This window comes from Geotrypetes seraphini, chromosome 10 (genome assembly GCF_902459505.1).
Source record: "Geotrypetes seraphini chromosome 10, aGeoSer1.1, whole genome shotgun sequence".
Classification (NCBI taxonomy): Eukaryota; Metazoa; Chordata; class Amphibia; order Gymnophiona; family Dermophiidae; genus Geotrypetes; species Geotrypetes seraphini.
This window is the reverse complement of record NC_047093.1, coordinates 129086325-129109123: the sequence shown is the minus strand read 5'-3', so window position 1 is coordinate 129109123 and position 22799 is coordinate 129086325. Positions and strand designations below refer to the sequence as shown.

The 22799-nt window shown below is 42.5% G+C and overlaps 1 protein-coding gene across 1 annotated transcript in view; it reads left to right on the top strand.

Moving 5' to 3' along the window:
- Window positions 1–3078: 3078 nt before the first annotated feature.
- The window catches only part of DDR2 (discoidin domain receptor tyrosine kinase 2), an 88206-nt gene continuing 68485 nt past the window's right edge, over window positions 3079–22799 (top strand). The window contains exon 1 of the mRNA XM_033961168.1: window positions 3079–3172. The gene's annotated coding sequence lies outside the window, so the exon portion shown is untranslated. The remainder of the gene's footprint in view (window positions 3173–22799) is intronic.

Below are 22799 nucleotides of genomic sequence, written 5' to 3'. Positions count from 1 at the left end.
CTGTCATCTTCAACGGCACTTTCTTTCTGCTATGGTCCCGCCCCTCGTCTGACATCAGGGTCAGGATCGCAGCAGAGGAAACGTGCCACTGAGGATAACAGCAGCTGCAGGTATCGCTATAGCAGCAGTGATCCTGCAGCCTGCTGTACTAGCTTAAGGTAAACGCAGGGAAGCTAGGGGGGAGCAGGCCTTCACGGTGGGGAGGCAGGCCTGTGCAGAGGAAGGAGTAAGAGAAGGGAGGGGAGATGCCAGACCTGGGGTGAAGGGAAGACAGAAACCAAAATGAGGAGGAGGAAAAAAGAGGAGAGGTGCTGGACTAATGGTGAGAGGGAGAGAGAAATGCAAGACTAAACTAAACCTTAAGTTTGTATACTGCATCCTCTCCATAAAGATAGAGCTCGGCACGGTTTACAGGTAATTCAATAAATGAGGGAAAGACGTAATAAGAAATTAAACGTTTTAAAGAGGAGAGATAGCTTTACATTTTGGAGAAAAGACAGGTTTTCAGATGCTTTCAGAATAATTGGAATGAGCCTAGATTCTGCAACGGGCCAAGAAGGTTATTTCAAAGCTCAGTGAATTTGAAGAAAAGGGATTTCCCTAATTTACCTGCATACATGATTCCTTTTAAGGAGGGAAAAGATAGTTTAAGTTTGTGGGTGGATCTGGTAGTGACAGGTCTTAAAGAATTCCAGGATAGTGGAATTAGGGGAGGAAAAATGGCATGTAGGATTTTGAAAGTTAGGCAGGTACATTTAAAGTGAATCCTAGAAATCACCGGAAGCCAGTGAAGTTTTGATTCGGTCTGATCCGGTGAGGGCGTTTCTTATGTTCTCGGTTGAAATATATTAAAAATCCCCTCAGAACAACTATGCAACAAGCAGGGCAGGATTAATTTGTCGAGGGCCTCTGCCCTGCCCCACCCCACCATGTGCCCAAGTGGAAACAGGAAGATGCATCAGAAGGAAGCTTTGGGCAAGCAGCACCACTTGCACAATTACAGTTCCCGTTGCCTTTCTTACCTGCGTCGCTTGTCTTACTTTCCGTCAATGGGGGGGGGGGGCCGTTGCTGTTTGGAAAAAACAATGTTGGTGCCCTCCTTCATCGAGCCCCCCTGACTATTTTGGGCCCTAGGCACGTGCTTACTTGGCCTATTGGTTAATCCTGCCCTGGCAACAAGGCAGGCTTGGATGCCTTATCTCTATTATGTATAGAAGCAGTTGTGTTACGTAAGATTGATTATGAAGATCTGATCAAAGACTTTGCAAGAAAAACAAGTAGGAGAAAATTATTAAGCCATAAATAAAATGGAAGCATACAGAAAGAAATATTATTTTCCTTCTTACTGTAAGTTTTGTTTACTTTTGAATTTTCGATAAATTAAATCTTATATTGTGGTTTATTAAGAACATAAGAATTGCTGCTGCTGTGTCAGACCAGTGGTCCATCGTTATAACCGAAACTAGCCCTATCAGCTTACGTCCTTGTTCAGCAGAAACTTGTCTAACTTTGCCTTGAATCCCTGGAGAGTGTTTTCCCCTATGACAGACTCCGGAAGTGCGTTCCAGTTTTCCACCACTCTCTGGGTGAAGAAGAACTTCTTTACGTTGGTATGGAATCTGTCCCCTTTCAACTTTAGAGAGTTCCCTTTCATTCTCCCTACCTTGGAGAGGGTGAACACCTGTCCTTATCTACTAAGTCTATTCCCTTCAGTACCTTGAATGTTTCGATCATGTCCCCTCTCAATCTCCTCTGTTCGAGGGAGAAGAGGCCCAGTTTCTCTAATCTTTCGCTGTACAGCAGCTCCTCCAGCCCCTTAACCATCTTAGTCGCTCTTCTCTGGACCCTTTCGAGTAGTACCGTGTCCTTCTTCATGTACGGCGACCAGTGCTGGACGCAGTACTCTTGGTGAGGGCGCACCATGGCCCGGTACAGCAGCATGATAACCGCCAATCTGTTTGTGATCCCCTTTATCATTCCTAGCATTCTGTTCGCTCTTTTCGCCGCCGCCACATATTGCGTAGACGGCTTCATCAATTTGTCGATCAGAACTCCCAAGTCCCTTTCCTGGGAGGTCTCTCCAAGTACCATCCCGGACATCCTGTATTTGTGCATGAGATTTTTATTACTGACATGCATCACCTTACACTTATCCACGTTAGAGCTCATTTGCCATGTCGATGCCCATTCCTCGAGCCTGATTATGTCACGTTGCAAATCTTCGCAGTCCCCTTGCATCTTCACTACTCTGAATAACTTCGTATCTTCCGCAAATTTAATCACCTCGCTCGTCGTTCCTATGTCCAGATCGTTTATAAAGATGTTGAAGAGCACGGGTCCAAGCACCGAGCCCTGCGGCACCCCACTGGTGACGCTCTTCCAATCCGAGTATTGTCCATTTACACCACTCTCTGTTTCCTATGCTCCAGCCACTTGTTTTAATATTTTAAATTACAAGTGTAAGGGGGCACCAAAATTAATTAGTGCTTAGGGCATCTAAGGGTCTAAATCCGGCCCTGAATAGGTACCAACCTTGACTTCCACCCTTCTGTCCTCACCATCCCCGACCTCAGCTAACCTGGTGATTGAACTGAATTCTGACAGCATACTGGATTACGGGACCTGCCAGCAAATCTGATTTATTTTTAACTCGGTTTGTTTTAACATAACTTCAAATGTTAAACATATTACTGCGGATTATACAAAAGAAGATTCCCAGATTGAAGAGTGTGCGCTCAGAAAGGGTGACGGCTCTTTAAGGGCGCTTTACGGGCGCTTTTTTTTTTTAAAGTTCTTATGAATGGGTATTTTCTATAAATTATAACTTGAGGTTAGTCCCCGGGGTCTGAAGAAATCACTTCCAAAACAGAACTCCGCTCTGATTGGTGTTTCAAGCTAGTATTTTGTTTTCCCCCTAATTGAAGCCACATGTGCAGGATACTGGATTCTGGGATGCCTGGCGGCGGCCCAGGAATTCTCCGAGTGCCAGGTCCCTAGCCACAGCTGCTTGCATCAGCCTTCAGGTTAGCCACACTAACGGATTGCAGAAGTTTTCCTGACTTCTCTCTTTACCAAACAAAAAGATTCCTACCTCTTATCACTTATTCAGTACTTTGGAATCTGTTCACAAAAAGGATTAAAAGCAACTCTTCAAGTTCAGCGTGGCAGAAACGTAAGTTGAATTTTTCTTTGGCATTTGTGTTTTACCAGCAAAAGAAGCTACTTTTTTTTTCCTTCTATGGAGTATGTTCAATTAAAGAGGGACTTTATTGCAAGTAGGATATGAAGGCGCAGTGCTTTGGTTTGATTTGGCAGGGGATGAGGATGAGTAGGTGCTGTGAGGAGGCTGAAACCCACTTAAATCTTTAGGGAAAGAAAGGTAAATAGGGGATTTTTCCATAGTTGTTGGCATGGCAGGCAAGAGCAGCTGCACGCAGATTCAATGGATCTGAAGTTCTGGCTTGAGGGACTTCCCTGTGTCAGAGGAGCAAAAGTTTTAGAAGGATGGAATTAGTCAGTGTATTACAGTGGTCTCAAACTCGCGGCCCGGAGGCCACATGTGGCCCGCCAGGTCCTATTTTGAGGCCCTGGGTATGTTTATCATAATCGCAAAAGTCAAATAAAACAGTTTCTTGATCATACGTCTCTTTAGCTATAAATGACAATATTATTATTAAGACTTAGCCAAAAGGAAAGATTTATAAACTATAAAGAGTTTTACCTCGTGCAAAATTGTCATTTCTTTAATAAGACATTAACTATTTTTTCTGAGGCCCTCCAAGGACCGACAAATCCAAAATGTGACCCCGCAAAGGGTTTGCGTTTGAGACTGCTGGTGTATTAGGTAAGCAGGGGAATTTGGTTTGATAATAGAAGATGATCAGTGACACTTTTCACCAATAAATCAGTGCTGAAGAGAGCTTCTAAATTTTACTGTTCTTTCTTTTTTTTTGCAAGTTCCAGTTTCCCACTGGTAAAACGTACTAGACTGGCAGGCCTAAGCAATCGAGGCTGGTCCAACAATTAGACAAGACTAAGGGCTCCTTTTACTAAGCTACATAGTAGATGACGGCAGATAAAGACCCGAATGGTCCATCCAGTCTGCCCAACCTGATTCAATTTAAATTATTATTATTATTTTTTTTTCTCTTCTTAGCTATTTCTGGGCGAGAATCCAAAGCTTTACCCGGTACTGTGCTTGGGTTCCAACTGCCGAAATCTCTGTTAAGACTTACTCCAGCCCATCTACACCCTCCCAGCCATTGAAGCCCTCCCCAGCCCATCCTCCACCAAACGGCCATACACAGACACAGACCTTGCAAGTCTGCCCAGTGACTGGCCTAGTTCAATATTTAATATTATTTTCTGATTCTAAATCTTCTGTGTTCATCCCACGCTTCTTTGAACTCAGTCACAGTTTTACTCTCCACCACCTCTCTCGGGAGCGCATTCCAGGCATCCACCACCCTCTCCGTAAACGAGAGCGTTTTTAACGCATGCTAAACCCGCGCCACGCGACTAGAACTCACGCCAGGCGCCGAGGTCTAGCGCGTGCGGCCATTCAGCGCGTGCTTAGCGCAGGCTAAAACCGCTCTCGCAGCTTAGTAAAAGGAGCCCTAAGTGGGTTGCCTAGGGCAGCAGGTTCTTGGGGGCATCAAAGAGCTTGTGCCATCACAGCACAACAATAGACAGCTACACACACTCAAAGGAACTACCTGATTTTTTTAATGTTGTGTGTGATGAGTTTAATTATCAAAATCTTGGGGAGGAGGGCTGCAGATTAGAGGCCTGAAGGTTAATTGGGGGCGGGGAGGGTAAGGCTGAAAGTTTACTTGGAGTGCCAACTGCCCTTGCACCACCTTTGTTAGTTTATCCACAGAGCGGAGATGGTACTGGCAGCAGCAGCACTAGATAACCCTAATATGCCCCTGTTCTCCATCCTCCCTCCCAACAAAGAAGGACAAACTGGGCCGTTATTCCTTAACTCTGTCTGATGCAGTAGCCCTCTGATTCCTTTTATCGTTCCCATCTCATTAAACTATGCTTAAGGGATGGAATGTGTAGAAACGGTCCCTGTGGCATGTCTGTAGATCTTATTTATTTTAATCTAATTCGAACATTTTTATTCCACTTAACAAATGAAGGCTCTGAACCAGGGGTCTCAAAGTCCCTCCTCGAGGGCCGCAATCCAGTAGGGTTTTCAGGATTTCCCCAATGAATATGCAGGAGATCTATCAGCATACAATGAAAGCAGTGCATGCAAATAGATCTCATGCATATTCATTGGGGAAATCCTGAAAACCCGATTGGATTGCGGCCCTCGAGGAGAGACTTTGAGACCCCTGCTCTAAACAGATAACAATAAATGAAAAGAAATTGGCCTATAGTCCCAAGAGAAACATAATTCAAACTAAAGTACAAAAAGAGACATCCTAAAAGTGAATTTCTTCTTCAGAATACATCTGAAAGTATAATAGCAATCAAATGCTCTGAGGGTACAAAATAACCTAGTCTAGTGGTTCGTAAACCTGTCCTGGGGGACCCCTAGCCAATCAGGTTTTCAAGATCTCTTTAACGCAGGGGTCTCAAAGTCCCTCCTTGAGGGCCGTAATCCAGTGGGGTTTTCAGGATTTCCCCAATGAATATGCATGAGATCTATGTGCATGCACTGCTTTCAATGCATTGGGGAAATCCTGAAAACCCGACTGGATTGCGGCCCTCACGGAGGGACTTTGAGATCCCTGCTCTAATGAATATGCATGAGAGAAATTTGAATGCGCACTACTTTCTTTAAGCTCGCTCATGCATATTCATTAGGGATATCTTGAAAATCTGACTGGCTGGGGGTCCCCCAGGACAGGTTTAAGAACCACTAACCTGTTCTGTAAATCTGCCTACGATTTGATCTTTGTCTCATAGTAGATTTTCAGCACAGAGTTTGCTGAAATAGTTAAACAAATTTCCTGGCATGAATGTAAAGATTTGGTTGAGGAATAATGAGAAATTGATGTACAGAGATATTCAGGTGTCAGGGCATGTAAAACTTTTAAAAATAAATGATGCAGCAAGAATTTTAGTTCAAGCTTTTAATTGGGATCCATTGTAATTTTAAGAGATATGGAGTAGCACAGGGGTGCCCAAGTCCGGTCCTCGAGATCTACTGGCAGGCCAGGTTTTCAGGATATCCACAATGACTATGCATGAGAGAGATTTGCCAGCACTGCCTTCTTGGTAGCAAATCTCTCTCTCATGCATATTCATTGGGGATATCCTGAAAACCTGGCCTGCCAGTAGATCTCGAGGACCGGACTTGGGCAGCCCTGGAGTAGCATGATCAGTGGATTCCACCCGCCCAAACAAGTTTAACAGCAGTGTTTTACAAACAGAGATAAATTTGAAGAATATCTTTCTATATAAACAATTAGATGTGCAATATGGGGATTATCTATGCATGATGAAACCACAAACCATTAAAAACCTAACATTGGCCATCCATCAACTCTGGCTTCTTACAGAGGAAAATGTCCTCTGAATCATTCTACCCAGCACTCCCTTTCCGTTTTGCTTTTTGAAGGAAATTCAGCAGTGGAAGCTGGGAAAGGTCCTTCCTATTTACACCGATACACTATTCCTCCAAAGAGGTAGGACCTCCACATTACAGTCTTATCAAAATGACACTGACCCAACTCCATTAATGAAAGCTGTCTTGCCGGGTACTCTGATTTTATCATGGCCACTCAGTAGGAGTTCATTTTTCTTGGTTCTTCACAGGCTGTATGGACAAGAACTGAATCAACATTTTCCTTTCCATGCATTTTCTTTGGCTTCATGGTTTTCTACTAGAATTTTGATTATGTAATTTAGTCAAACCACTCCTCTCTCCGTTATTTCAGAGGAAATATCTTTTCCGTTTGGGGTGTAGTCATTTGAAGGCCTGAGTGTGTCGTGGCCCTCTTCCCACATTTTGGTGACAGACCCATCCAGTAGAGGAGGAGGAGCAGCACACACAGATGAGAATACACCTGAAGGTGATGTTAACATCTACCTAGAACCCACCCTTGTTAATCTTGCCTTCCCCCCCCAAAAAAAAAATAGTCTGAGTTACGCCACTAATTCTGTTAGCCTCTTCCCTCAACCAGTGTAGCATCTTCTCCAGAAGATAAACCTCCTCAAGAGAAAAACTGTAGGTCCATCTTTTAAATATCTTCTGGATTACAGTAAGTGAACATCAACACTGAGACAATTCACAATGGTTATAGTATGTGTCCCTAATAATTCCACCTTCATCCTAAGCATGATTTTTCTCATAGGGCCATTTTCTCCTAATAAATTTTTGTATTTCGACTACTATGTATTTCTTTTCCTCAACAGCTAGAGTTAATTTTCTTTATTCTTAGGTCCTGCTCTATCATTTTGGGCTTCCTTCTAGTTATGGTTCATTCGGATACTGATCTCCCAACTTCTGTGAGACCTAACTCTTGGTGTGTTCCATTTTAAAAAAAAAACTTTTTGGAACCTTTATTTCTTGCAACATGGTGCATTTTGCAACATAAAACCACAATACGTTTAATATAAATCACCACAGTAGATTTAAAATAAAAATGTTAGCCTTCAAAACATAATCATCACCCAATCATGCCAAACTAACAAAGCAACTAGATGAATAGAAAAATCTGACCCCCTTCACAGCACCAGAACCATATAATCTTCCCCTCATCCATCTGCCAGTGTAGTCCTTACATTCTTTCTCCAAGTTCGCCACCTCCACACAAACACACTAACTATGTAGTGCTTAAGGACTTGGTCCCTTCTCTTATTGGCTATCTGGAAACATCTAGTGCCAGTTCAGCTTCCTTCTGATCATCTGCTTCTGGGATAGTTCTGCTTCTAAATAATTCACCACTGAGGGAACAGCATGGCATAACTTCTCAAAAGGTAACTGAAATTGAGGTGTCGGGATGATGCGTGCTAAGTGTGGTTTCTTTAATGGCAGAACTGTGCCCAACTGCCATGGGTTACTCGTAGACAGTTACACACATGGATTCTAGAATGCTACAGCTAGGCCTAAAATCAGGCACAGAAATGCAGATATACACTAGTATTCTATGGCTGCATTTATGTCCCTGACTTTAGGCACGATCACCTATGCCATCTCAATAGGTGTCATAAATGCTCACGCCTAACTGTAGTATTCTAGAACCCATGTGTGTAACTGCCTGACATGCCCTCAACTCATCCATGCCCCAACCACGTCCACGCCTCCCTTGAAGTTACACACTCTAGAATTTGAGCATGCAACTTCTAGAATAACAGCTAAGGGCAGCTATGTGTGCAACTGCTAATCAGTGCTAATTAGCACCAATTATATCCAATAATTGCCCAACGGCCAGGAGTAGCAATGGGGACAACATTTGCACCACCAATAGCAAACATCTATATGTCAAGATTTGAAGCTATATGGATAGAAGGCTCCCCTTTTTCACAATATATTTATAAATGGAAGAGATTTATTGGTATCTTGATGCTTTAGACAGGGCTGGAGGACAAATTGGAGCCTTTTTTTGAACTGGTTGAATTCTTGTAATGAACATTTAACATTTAAGATGGAATATTCAAGATTGAAGATACACTTCCTAGATTTGACCATCTCACAGATTGATCAAGGATTTAAAACAGATCTGTTTGTCAAGACCACGGATAGGAATATCTTCTTGAATTATAATAGTTGTCACCCAAGGAGCAACAACTAGGCACTATAAAATGCACATTAAGGGGCATGCCCCTTTGGTTCGTTTGTCATGACCTACCAGTGACCCCTGTCGTTTTGAGTTGATAGCAAGCTTATGGCATCAGTGAAGCTGATATCACCCAACAATGGAAAAATTGAAAAAGAGGTCAACCCCTCCAACTTTGCTGCTACCAGCAGCTTCTAGAATCCTCCACCCTGAGAATAATCCGCACCCCGAGGTTGTGGGTTCAAATTCCACACTGTTCCTTGTAACCCTGGGCAAATCATTTAATCTTACCAACTCAAAATGACAGAGGTCACTGGTAGGTCATGACAAACGAACCTAAGGGGCATACATATCCCTTAATGTGCATTTTACAGCGCCTGGTTGTTTCTCCTTTAAAGAAGCCTTTATTGTGTGTTATTTTCTGTGAGTGTAGCATTGATTTTTAGTTTGTAATATTTTCCTGGTTGGATTTCTTTTTGAAGGTAAGATCACTGGATGTGGTATGAGAAGGTGAAATTCGGAGCTGATGCCTGTTACTTGCAGATTACTTTAGGAGGTCAATTTTATCCCCACTATTGTTTAATTTTTGCATAATAGTTCACGCTCTTTTGTACCACTATTGAGGGTACATTCCTTTAGCACAGGGGTAAGCAATTCCGGTCCTCGAGAGCCAGAGCCAGGTCAGGTTTTCAGGATATCCACAATAAATATGCCCGAGATAGATTTGCATCTCAAGGAGGTAGTGCATGCAAATCCATCTCATACATATTCATTGTGGATATCCTGAAAACCTGACCTGGCTCCGCTCTCGAGGACCAGAATTGCCTACCCCTGCTTTAAGCACATGGATATGGTGAAAAATCTGAGTGCCTTCTGGGATGGCGGCTTGTTAGTGGACAGGAAGCAGCAGTAGTGAGAGCATCCTTTGCTAATTTTAAGTTGCTTTGAAGGATGGCGTTTTGATGGATCAGCAGGATTTGGGCAGTTTTATTCATGCGTTTGTTACAACTAGATTGGATTACTACAGCAGTTTGTATTGTGGCTTGCCAAGATATCAACCTAAACATTTATCGTTCATCCAACATACAGCTGCTTATATGCTAAGGAATAAGAAATAGGTGGATCATAGTTCTCCTGTTGTCTCTCCATTAGCTTCCAGTAGAATGATGGGTCAAGTTTAAGATCATCTGTTTGGTTTATCAGTGCTTGTATTTAGATGGACCATTGTTATTAAAAGTATTGTTGCAGCCATGAGAACCAACGCAAGATCATCTCGGCAATTGTTATCGCGGGTGCTTTCTGGGAGTAGACTGCAATGTATATCTGAATGGGCTTTTGCGATATAGGGTCTGCCCATACCTTAAGTGCATATAGCAGCTTTTAAACATGCAGACTGCCAATGTGTGCAAATAGCAATCTTAGACGGCCACTGCTTTCATGCGGTGATCCACACAGTATCTAGATAGCAAGGTGGCTTGGTTATGGTTTGGCGAGAGAGTGATTTAGATGGGCCAAAAACATCAATATATGTTCTCCATTTTACAAGGACAGTACATGTCACCATTGAAGAAAAATGTAGGCTTCTGCATTTACACCTGCCCTGAGGCGCACACAAGTGCATGCTGAAAATCCCAACAACAAAAAACTCCCTGGCACTGTGATTTTTCCCCCCAATATAAAGAACCTCCCTTATGGCTCCTGGACAGACCCCACCCTCCTGCTGAACCCCCCTACCCCACCTTTTTATCAGAATCCCTGATGTTTAAAGGAAGCAGGAGCTCCTGCTCCCCTGTGTCCTGAATTCAAAATGGCACCTGCAACCCTAGGCTTTAGGAAGCCAATGTTGGCAATTAAGGCAGACTATATAGATTTTGCCAGTTAGCTTTTCTACTATTATCTTATTCTCCCAGAGCACTCCAGCTATCCCTTGATCATCCAGCAGTCCAACCATCTCCCTTCAAGGTTGTGATGTACTTGAAAAAGCTTTTAGTATTGTTATCGCCTCTTACATCAAGTTTCTTTACAAAATCTCTCTTGATCTACCTTATCGCTGGGTTGTGTTTTTTTTTTTTGGGGGGGGGGTTAAATCTGACTTGCCATTTTAGACTGCATGGGCCCACCCTAACTTGGTTTCATTACTAACACAACGCCGCTATACCATCAAAAAAGCAATTGAAATCCTTTAAGCGAGTTGCTTCAAAGCTCTCCACACTGTTCAGCCTAGTTATGCAATTCCCGGGAACTAACTTAGACCAGGCCAGAATAAATCACAGTCATCTTGCCAGTCACTTCACATATAGTGGACACCCTCCCTACCAAAACGGATGAAAAGACAGGATAGGTTCTATGGTGTTTTCTGTAGTCCTGGTCTATATTTTTGTTTATTTGTGGAATAGAACTTTGTGGTATAAATCCACTCAAGTTCAAGATCTAGTCAGGATTTATTATTATGGATATTCTCTTGAGCCCTTAAGCATATGAACATAGATTATTGCGTTCAATTCTGGTTGCCATATCTCAAAAATGATATACTGGAATTAGAAAAGGTTCAAAGAAGAGCAACCAAAATGAAAAAGGGGATGGAACTCCTCTCGTATGAGGGAAAGGCTAAAGAGGTTAACACTCTTCAGCTTGGAAAAGAGGCGGCTGAGAGGGGATATAATCGAGGTCTACTGGAAAAGGGGATAGAAGGGTATAGATAGAGGATTACTACACAGGTCCTGGACCTGTTGGGCTGCCGCGAGAGCGGCCTGCTGGGCGCGATGGACCTGAGGTCTGATCCAGCGGAGGCATTGCTTATGTTCTTATGTTACAAAATCCTGAGTGCAATAGAAAAGGTAAAAGTGAATCTTTTTTTCACCCTTTCGAAAAGTACAAAAACCAGGGAACATTTGATGAAATTACATGGGAATATTGTACTTTTTAAAACAAATAGGACAAAATATTTATTTCACCCGGTGAATAACAAGCATAGCCGAGTTTAAGAAAGGTTTGGAAAAGTCCATAGTTGCTATAGAGACAGACAAGGGGGGAACCACTGCTTGTATTGGGATCGGTAGCATGGAATGTTGCTACTAAAGACAGTTCCTGAGTTACAGACGTCTGAGTTAAGTACGACTCGTACTTAAGAACGCGGTTATGGCTTCATTTGATTTCACTGAGCAGTATTTCCAGTGGCCTAGACTCCTACACTTCTCCTGCAGCAGATACTGGAATAATGCAAGGCCACATTAAGAACAGCGTGTGGTTGTGCATGCTGTACCTTAGAGGGAACACTGGTAGGGACAGTCAGCCCTTTTGTCAGCTGAGAGCAGAGGTAAGCAGCAAGAATCCTAAAATCTACAAGTTCTGAGTTACATACAAATCCAGCTTTAGAAACCTAACTCGTTCTTAACCCGGGGACTGCCTGTATTTGGGTTTCTGCCAGGTACTTGTGACTAGAGAATGACACGGGGACAAATTTATCCCCGTGTCATTCTCTACTTGTGATCTGGATTGGCTACTGTAGAAACAGAATCCTGGACTAGATGGACCATTGGTTATTTTTATTTGATATACTGCCTTCCCTCCACAAATGTCAGTGGCTTACAATATAGTGTAACCTTGGTTTGCGAGCATAATTCATTCCAGAAGCATGCTCGGAAACCAAAGTGCTCGTACATAGTTTATAGTTTATTCAGTTTTTGATTAAACGCTTTATCGATTCTTCAAAGCGTTGTACAAAGTAAAACCATTAACAATTTAAACAAACAAAACAATTGGACGTACTTTTCTATAAAATCTACAGGACTACTGACCGTACAGAACTAGATAAATATTGACCCATAGGCCATAGATACATGTGGGAAGGGGGGAGAAATACAATTGTAATAGAAAAAGTGAGTAACATTTAAGGAAAAAACACTTAAGGACTGGGAAACAATATATAAATGAATAGTTAAACTAAACCATAGTTTAGTTAAAAGCATCTTTAAAAAGAAAGAATTTTAAATTGCTTTTAAAAATTTTTAGGTTTTTTTCCATTTGTTCCAGATTGTAGGGGCTGTTACAGAAAACGTGGAGGTGCGACGCGTGCCAATGATTTTTAAAGAGGGAATATTAAGGTTATATTGAGAGATAGATCTTAGAGATCTTGGGGGGGGGTCGTAAGGAATCAAAAGTCTATCTATGAAAGCTGGTGTGTTGCTCAGCATTGTTTTAAATGTCAGAAGGGCAATTTTATAAGTTACTCGGTGTGAGATTGGCAACCAATGGGCGTCTTGGAGCAAAGGGGTAACATGATCGTATTTTTTTGCGCCTGAGATTATCTTAATGGCTGTATTTTGAATAAGCTGCAAGCGTTTTAAATCTTTGTGATAGATACCATTTAATAAAGAGTTTCCCCATAGGAAGTAAGGGCAACTCGCTTGAATGGTTCCCCCCACCATGAGGCCATCGGCGCTGTTCGCTTCCACCCCAACCCACCACATCCCAAAAAGACCCCTCACCACCGAGGCCACTGGTGCACTTCCACTCCACCCCTGAGAACTGGAATCACCCTCCCCCCCCCCCCCCGCGAGTCCCCTCCCCCCACCCCCGGAGAACCGGCATCACCAACCCAAACCCTTACCGCGATCTGGCACCGGCACGCAGCACCAATCCACAGGACGTGCTGGTGCTGGAAGAGCCTGCCTTTCGCCGCTGATCTCTGCTGGGCTGGGCCTTGAGCATCTGCGCATGCTCAAGGCCTTCTGGCTCCCACTTTCACTGAGAATCTCATTAGAATATATATTGGTCTGACCCAGTATGGCTATTATGCTCTTAACCCCTTTCAGATCAAGTTGGCCTATATTGTGGGAACTTCTTCCATGATACATACAGGTGTAAAAACTTGATTCTTTAATAGCTGGTAATATCAGTCTGGGTCTTTATCTTGTTGACGGCTCTGTTTTTCTATTAATTATGCATGTGTTTATGTTGATTGTACTTTTTTCATTTTAATACCCTTTGTGTGATTTGCTCTTGGTGGTTCATAAATTAATGAAGTATTATTCATTCATGGATTTGTTATAATACAACACAATATGATACTTCTGCTGTTACCCATCATTTGGTTCAACGTGCATTACAATCACAAGAAACTAGAACGTTGGAAATGGAAATTGAAATACAATACAACTCTTTAAAAAATGTCTAAAAAAGAATTGTTTTTAGTATTTTACAAATCCATTTATAATTGGATTCTATAGTTTATCTGCACAACAAATAAACACATAAGCAATGCCTCTGCTGGGTCAGACCCGAGGTCCATCGTGCCCAGCGGTCCGCTCACGCGGCGGCCCAACAGGTCCAGGACCTGTGCAATAATCCTCTATCTATACCCCTCTATCCCCTTTTCCAGCAGGAAATTGTCCAATCCTTTCTTGAACCCCAGTACCGTACTCTGTCCTATTACGCCCTCTGGAAGCGCATTCCAGGTGTCCACCACACGTTGGATAAAGAAGAACTTCCTAGCATTTGTTTTGAATCTGTCCCCTTTCAACTTTTCCGAATGCCCTCTTGTTCTTTTATGTTTTAAAAGTTTGAAGAATCTGTCCCTCTCTACTCTCTCTATGCCCTTCGTGATCTTGTAAGTCTCTATCATGTCTCCTCTGAGTCTCCACTTTTCCAGGGAGAAGAGCTCCAGTTTCTCCAACCTTTCAGTGTATGAAAGGTTTTTCCATGCCCTTAATCATTTGTGTCGCTCTCCTCTGGACCCTCTCAAGTATTGTCATATCCTTCTTAAGGTACGGTGACCAATACTGGACACAGTACTCCAGGTGCGGGCGCACCATTGCCCGATACAACGGCAGGATGACTTCCTTCGTTCTTGTTGTAATACCCTTCTTGATAGTACCCAACATTCTGTTCGCTTTTTTTGAGGCTGCCGTGCATTGCGCCCTTGGTTTCATTGTTGTATCCACCAACACTCCCAAGTCCTTTTCGAGGTTACTTTCCCCCAGAGCCAACCCCCTCCCCCCCATTTTGTAGCTGAACATCGGGTTCTTTTTCCCTATATGCATGATCTTGCATTTCTCTATATTGAAGTTCATCTGCCATTTTTTTGCCCACTCCTCCAATGTTGTCAGGTCTCTTTGCAGTTCTTCACATTCCCCTATAGTTTTAACCCTGCTACAGAGTTTAGTGTCATCTGCAAACTTTATAACCTCGCACTTGGTCCCCTCTTCCAGGTCATTTATAAACACATTGAACAGCAGCGGCCCGAGCTCAGACCCCTGCGGGACACCGCTCATTACCTTTCTCCAGTCCGAGTAGTGGCCCTTCACCGCAACCCTCTGCTTTCTGCCTGCCAACCAGTGTTTAACCCATCTATGTACGTCCCCTCCCACCCCGTGGTTCCATAGTTTCTTAAGTAGCCGCTCTTCACTTCCATCGGTTGGAAATTTGTGACAGTCAACCTGGCCTCAACTTTGATATTTTAGCAGTAACCTGGGCTGAAGATTTACAATGTATTATTACTTCTCATCAGATACAGCAGGTTGTAAAAAACTTGAGAAAGGTATCCTCCAACATTCAACATTGGGAACTGCAGTTAAAAAGTTTATTTTTCGCCTTTACATATCGCCCAAACGAGCTTACCGGATGAGCATTACTCAGTCCTCAATGTCCTAAATGTTCTCAAGCAAATGCATCATTGGGACGTATGTTTTGGTTCTGCCCTTGTATTCTTCAGTTCTGGCACCGCTTGGGATCTTATATTACCTCTCACTGGGGCCGGCGGTGGTCCCCGTCCCCCAGAGCATTATTTGGATTTTAGGATGTAGTTTCTCCTAAACCTAAAGGCCTTTCAGCTTTCTTGGCTCGAGCAATGTTGCTTGGAAAGAAGGCTATACTGACACAGTGGCTGGCCAGTGATGCCCCGACTTATAGTCAATGGAGATCATTGATGATCATACATGCTTCCATGGAACATAGACATTTTACTGATCTCAACACTGGACCGGGCCGACGATTTACTGTGATTTGGGAGCGATTTTGGCTGACCCTTACTCCTATGGCCCGGAGTAGACTCTTGAATTCGTAATTGGTTTGTCTGTTGACCTCTTGTGCTCAGGGATTCTTTATGTTTGTGTTTCTGTTGGGGAGGTGGCAGGGGGGGTTGGGAGGGATGATTTGGTATTAGTGCACATATGTAAGTACCCTGCTATGTTTTTGCTATGGTTGTTTTTTTTCCATGCATGTTGAAAATGAATAAACATATTTAAACATAATTGGATTCTAATCTTAATATATAATCTAAATGGATACGTTGGTTCTACCTGCTCTCATGGTGGGTAGTGATTGTCCTGGGGATTTAAAGGAGGTGACAATTCACCCGCTTTTGAAGAATTCTAATTTGAGTCCTGATATAGGTGCTAATATTTAGTGCACGCTAAACGCTAACGTGCCATTATAGTCTATGGACGCATTAGCGTTTAGCGCATGCTAAATCGGCTAGCACCCCTTAGTTAAAGAGAGGATGGTTTGGTAATTAAAGAAAAATACATCTGCCTTTCCTATCCTGGCAAAGATAATTAAAAGGTCGTTGTATGATTACTTGCTTCATGCTGAGATTTTTGGATCCATTGCAGTATTGCTTCCATAATGTCCATAGCGCTGAGTTGCTGACCCTGGATGAGAGGCAGTGTGGATTGGATCAGTGTGTTGGCTATTTTTTTATTTTATATATTTGGACATTTCTGCAGGTTTTCGACACATTGAATTACCAAGTTGTACTCGGTCGCCTACAGACACGTGGCTTTGTGGGGACAGTGTGGCGCAGTGGTTAAAGCTATAGCCTCAGTACCCTGATGTCATGGGTTCAAACCCACTCTGCTCCTTGTGACCCTGGGCAAGTCACTTAATCCTCCCATTGCTCCAGGTACATTAGATAGATTGTGAGCCTGCCAGGACAGATAGGGAAAAATGCTCAAGTACCTGAATAAGAACATAAGAATACACAAGGTAGTTCTCCACCAGGTAGTTCAGTATGTCCAGGTTTGTCCAGGTTATCCAACTCAGTTGCCTCCGCTGAGGCAGACCAGAGGTCCATCTCGCCCAGCGGTCCGCTCCCGCAGCGGCCCATCAGGCCCATTGCTTGAGCAGTAGTCCCTGACTATTTCTATAACCTACCTCTACTCCTATCCCTATAACCCACGACTATTCTTATCTGTACCCCTCAATACCTTTGTCCTCTAGGAACCTATCCAACCCTTCTTTGAAGCCCTGTAACGCGTTCCTGCCTATCACAGCCTCCGGGAGCGCGTTCCATGTATCCACCACCCTCTGGATGAAAAAGAACTTCCTGGCGTTTGTTCTAAACCTGTCCCCTTTCAATTTCTCCGAGTGCCCCCTTGTACTTGTGGTTCCCCATAATTTGAAAAATCTGTCCCTGTCTACTTTTTCTATGCCCTTCAGGATCTTGAAGGTTTCTATCATGTCTCCTCTAAATCTCCGCTTCTCTATGGAGAACAGCCCCAGTTTTTTCAGTCTGTCAGTATATGAGAGGCCCTCCATACCCTTTATCATCTTAGTTGCTCTTCTCTGAACTCCCTCAAGTACCGCCATGTCCTTCTTGAGGTACCCCTGGGAGAATGGTATAGAAAATTGAATTAAAAAAAAAAAAAAATGGTTTCAGTCTTTTTCAACAGGCAGAAAACAAGAAGTGTGTATTGGGTCACAGCTATCAGGGCTGAGAGTATTACAAACTAGAATGGTGCGAGAATCTTCCTTGTCAGCAGTCTTGTTCCATTATGTAAGCTATTAATGACTTTTGGGATATCATGCTATATTTATGCAGATGACATACAATTTATGCTTTTTGTAGATGTGTCAATTCTAGTAACAACTTGCAATCAGGAAATTATCTTTACGGGCCTTTCTGTTTGGATGAGAGAGAATAATTGGCTATTGAATATTTTTAAGATAAAGTTATTGGTGGTAATACAAAGTTCCATTCCAAATATGCCTTCAGAGATTCTCTTATTGGGTACCTATGTTATGTTAAGGTTTTTAGCCAGGCGCATAATTGTCTTTTAAATCACAATTACAAGCTGTGATCAAACATTCATACTTCAAATTGCACTTATAATGCAAACTGAATTATTTTTTCCCAAAGTCTGATTTTAGATCTGTGTTGCAATCTATAGATCTAAGTGAGATTGACTATTGCAACGTTGTTTACTTGGGGCTGCCTGTCTCTTGTATTCATTCCCTAAAGGTTGTACAAAACTCTGAAGCATAACTTATTAGGTCTGTTGAAATTTGACCATATGACCTCTCATCTTACTAAACTTGAATGGCTTTCAATAGCCTTCCGTGTTAAGCTTAAGCTTCTTTTGCTGGTCTACTTAAGGTTCTGCCATGACTTGTCTTTCTATGTGCGTCAAGCTTTACAACCTTATGTTCCAGCATCGATATTGTAGTAAATGAATGCTTGTAGACTCGTTTTGTCTGCTTTACAGCGTCTGCAACTGGAGGTGATGGTAGCAGAGCCTTCTGAATGGAACCAGCCAGCATTGTCTTTGAAACAATCGCAAACTGTTGCTTCTTTTAGAGAGAATGTTGAAGTATATCTGTTGCGCCAAACTTTTAAGATGCCCTGAACTGTTTTATACTGGACTAGATGTATTTCTCTGTGGCCTTTTGAGATGACCTTATTATATTTATTTTTTAAGTTTGTGTTTACATATATAGAATTTGTGGGTTTGCAAAAAAAAAATAAAAAATATATATATATATATATAACCCCCTCTTCTATTAAACTGTGCTATCAGTTTTTAGCGCAGAAAGCCATGCTGAATGGCCTGTACTGCATCTGTACCTCACTCCTCTCCCTCTCCATGCCCACAAATTCTCCTCTTTCTTCCATTCCCCATGTGCACCATCACTCTTTCACTCTCTCACACACTCATGTCCAACAATTCTCCCTTTCTATTTCCACCCCCACCTCAGCATATTTCCATCCATCCCTCCCTCCATCCTATGTCCCAAATTCGTGCCCCCTTCCTTTCTTCCTTTTCTGTCCAAAGTTCATGCCCCCTCCCTTCCTTCTGCTTCCCAATTTGTGCCCCCCTTCCTCCTTCCAATCTTTATCCCAAGTTCGTGCCACCTCTCTCTCCTTTCCTTGGTCTAACGTGCGTGTGTGCATTTTGTGGGCCAACTGCTTCGGTGCCCCCTCCCAAAAAACTATACCGGAGCTGTCCAGGTTAGCCGCCTCCTTCTGCCTTCCAGCCACACTTCTTCACAGGGCCACAGGCCCTGCATGCTGCACGTGCAGCACACAGTTACCGACAGCATACTTGGAGCGCTGCACGATGCTTGGTGGAGAGGCAAATGCGGCTGGAGGGCAGGAAAAGGAGGTGCATAGGTATTGGAGCCCCTCAGGCTGCCTCCAACCCCGTGGGATCTCTGTGACCCAAGGGGGTCCCCATGGCCTGAGGGGGGAACCCCGTGGGATCCCCATGACTTCCGCGGGATTCCCGTCATCCCCGTTCCCATGCAGCACTCTACCAGAGCCTGGATATGTTTGGAATTAGACAGACTAAAACTAGATTTGAATATTTCCTCCTCTTTCTGGATAAATTTTAACTCACTCCTCGAAAACAAAATTTAGCTAGTTGGGGTCATTTTCGTTACTTTCAAACAAAGGTTAAAACTGACCACCAACAGACGACTTCCATAGCAGATCAGGAATTTTCTAGTGCTTTTGCAAACTAGCTGACACAGGAGCTTTGCCCTTGCTCCTGGTGATCACTGTTCTTGCTTTCGCTGTTAGCGAGAGCTGTAATCCTTTCCTATGCTCTTTGGATTTTGCTACTGATTTTGGGTGGCACTAGGTTTTTCTTTTATTCCTTTTAGTATTCTACTGAGGAGACAGTTTGTTTAGGAGTGTGTGGTTGGGAAGCAGGAAAGTAAGTGCTGTGGTTTGGCAGCAACAACACATAGCCAGGCATTGTCAGGAAATGGGTGTTTCTTTGGATTTGTTGTTTCTGGTGACTATGACTATGGATTTGGAAAATTACAAGAATGACAGTGAGACGCAGGCTTACTACAGTTCCAGAAACTAAATGTAGGGTGTACAGGAAAGGCATAGCGAGGCACCAACTCACTACCAAAAAAAAAATCTGCCTTCCAGCTTTCAGGAGCTTTTGGTATTCCCGGGGCAGTGCTTCCCAAACTGTGGGTCAAGACCCCAAATGGAGGGTCACAAAACCTGTTTCTAATTGGGGTTATCTGTTTTCTGTTCCTCCTGGGAGTCGCACAATTTTATTTGGCTACAGTCATGGAAAGACAGCCACAAAAAGAATGGGGAGTAATGCCATGGGGTGATCTTTGATACCATATTAATACTGAGAAGTAATATTGTGTGATAGTCTTCCAAAACTGTATCCTATGTCTTGCCCTCTTGAGTATACTACCTATTTTTGTTATTGCAAATTATTGGCTGTGTGGGAGGATTCTGGGTGCGAGGCATGACTAACGTGACCGTTTATTTTTTTCATCAAAAGGGGAACATCTGTTAATTGTCAGTCCCGCCCCAATCCCACCCTAGCCCCGCCCCCCAATTCCACCTCCAATTTCTTCCATTCATTTTTCACATACACATATCTTATTAATTCATAATGGTAACCATAAAATTTAAAAAAAACTACAAAGCTCACTATATGCAGAGAAAATGTTAATTATCATTTATATTTGGGGAGTTTTCAAAGATGTCAAGGCAGATGACTTTAAAATATGCAATGTCACCTCAGTAACTATAGAAAAATAGACAAATATAGTGCAAAATATAGACAGCAGATGTAAATTCTCAAAACTGACACATTTTGATCACTAAATTGAAAATAAAATCAATTTTCCTACCTTTGCTGTCTGGTGATTTCATGAGTCTCCTTCTGACTGTGCATCCTTTCTTTCATTTCTTTCTTTCTGCACTCAGGCACAATAATTGTCCCTTTCTATTCCCTCCCTCCTTCCTTCCTATGTCCTTAGTGCCCCCGGTGCCTCCTTCCTATGTCCTTAGTGCCCCCACTACCTCCTTCCTCTGTCCTTAGTGCCCCTTCCTATGTCATTAGTGCCTCCTTCCCATGTCCTTAGTGCCCCCAATGCCTCCTTCCTGTGTCCATAGTGCCCCCAGTGCCAGTTTGAAATAAAAGAAATTTGCGTATAATGGAAGCAGTGTATGCAAATCAAGTTTTCTCCATATTCATTGTGGATATCCTGAAAACCTGACTGACAAGGACCAAGTTGAGGAAAACTGCTCTAGGCTGTAGCATTTGCTTCTAGTGATTTGGGTCAAAATGCTGAGTTTTTGAATTGTACAAAATAGGGGAAATCCTCGTTTCCATGGCCTTTTAATGATAGATTAAAGTACGAGGGTCATTTCAAAAATAATGCACACTAATTTTTTTTTTTTTTTTAAATTTACATGTTTTTGGTTTTTTTCAAGTATTTCTTTACAATTCTTCAATATAATCTCCCTGCTTTGCAATGACCGAGGCCCAACGTCTGGGAAGCTTCATTATTCCATCCAAGAACACATTTTTGTTCAGTTGCCGAATGGCTTGGGTATCGGCGGAAAAAAGCTCTTCCAGAGATGCAAAACGATGTACATGCATAGGTTGTTTCTACTTTGGAAAAAGGTCAAAGTCTGGTGGTCTCGTGTGTGGACTGTAGGGAGCATGAGGTAACACCTCCCAGCCATATTCGTGTAGTTTTTCCATGACATTCCCTATGTGCGGGCGAGTGTTCTCGTGAAGAATGAGTGGCCCAGCCAAGAGCAATTGAGGTCGGGTTTTGTGCATTTTTCTGTGCATTTTTTGCAAAATTACGATGATACACTGCTGTGAGAACTTTGTCTGTGATGATGATGCCTTCATGATCATAAGCAAAAATCATCATTTGTTTGACTTTTGAGCTCGTCAAAATTTTTTGGGTTGTGGGGAAGATGGAGCTCTCCACTCGGATTGTGATTTCAGTTCTGGTTCAAAGTCTCTGACCTGCTCCCTACAGTCCAGACATGGGTCCACCAGACTTTGACCTTTTTCCAAAGTTGAAACAACCTATACGTGGACATCATTTTGCATCTCTGGAAGAGCTTTCTTCCGCCGGTCCCCGAGCCATTCGCCAACTAAACAAAATGGTGTCTTGGATGGAATAATGAAACTTCCCAGACGTTGGGACTCGGTCATTGCAAAGCAGGGAGACTATATTGAAGGATTGTAAACAAATACTTTAAAAAAAAAAATTGTAAATTTTAAAAAATAGTGTGCATTATTTATGAAATGACCCTCGAATTATGTGGGCTGTACCTAATAATGGACTTTTAAATAAACTTTATTTTGAATAGTGATGTTTGTGAAGAACCTTGTTATTGTTTCACTTTTGTTTTTCATTATGTGCTAAACTGTTCTAATCTGCCTCAATCTCATCTTGGACCAGACAGAATAAAAGTGTTTAATTGTAATAAATAATCAAATATCAGATTGACTTAATATTTTATGAAACAGCAATTAAATTTAGTAAAAGCTGTGCTTATTTTTGCTCTGTGATGCACACCATCAGAGGACACAATAAGTGTATTTAAATTAAATCAAATAAGTGCACGGCCAATAAATATATTAAAGTGATATGCTTCTTGTGAAATAACTACAAAAATCTGTATTGAAAAATTTAATGGTCAACAGAGCACTTTTCTTTAAGGTTCATCCGTGATTTCTTTCAAACGGTAGTGAGTCCAATTCTGCCTAGGGGCTTCGGTTCTGAAAAGTTTAAAACTTTGTACCACTGCCGATTTAATTTGCTTCCAGTCTGCCGTCTCTTCGCTCATCTTCTTCCAACCTCCTGTCGGTCCCCTCGTTGAAGGTGATTGGAACTAGGCGTAACGACATGTTCTCTGTTATTGCCCCTCAGTCTTGGAATCTCTTACCGCAACACATTAGGGAATTAAAAGATTTATCCATTTTTAAAAAAAACACTAAAAACATTTTTCTTTAAAGATGCATATGATTCTTAATAGTTTATTATGCTTTTTTATTCATCTAT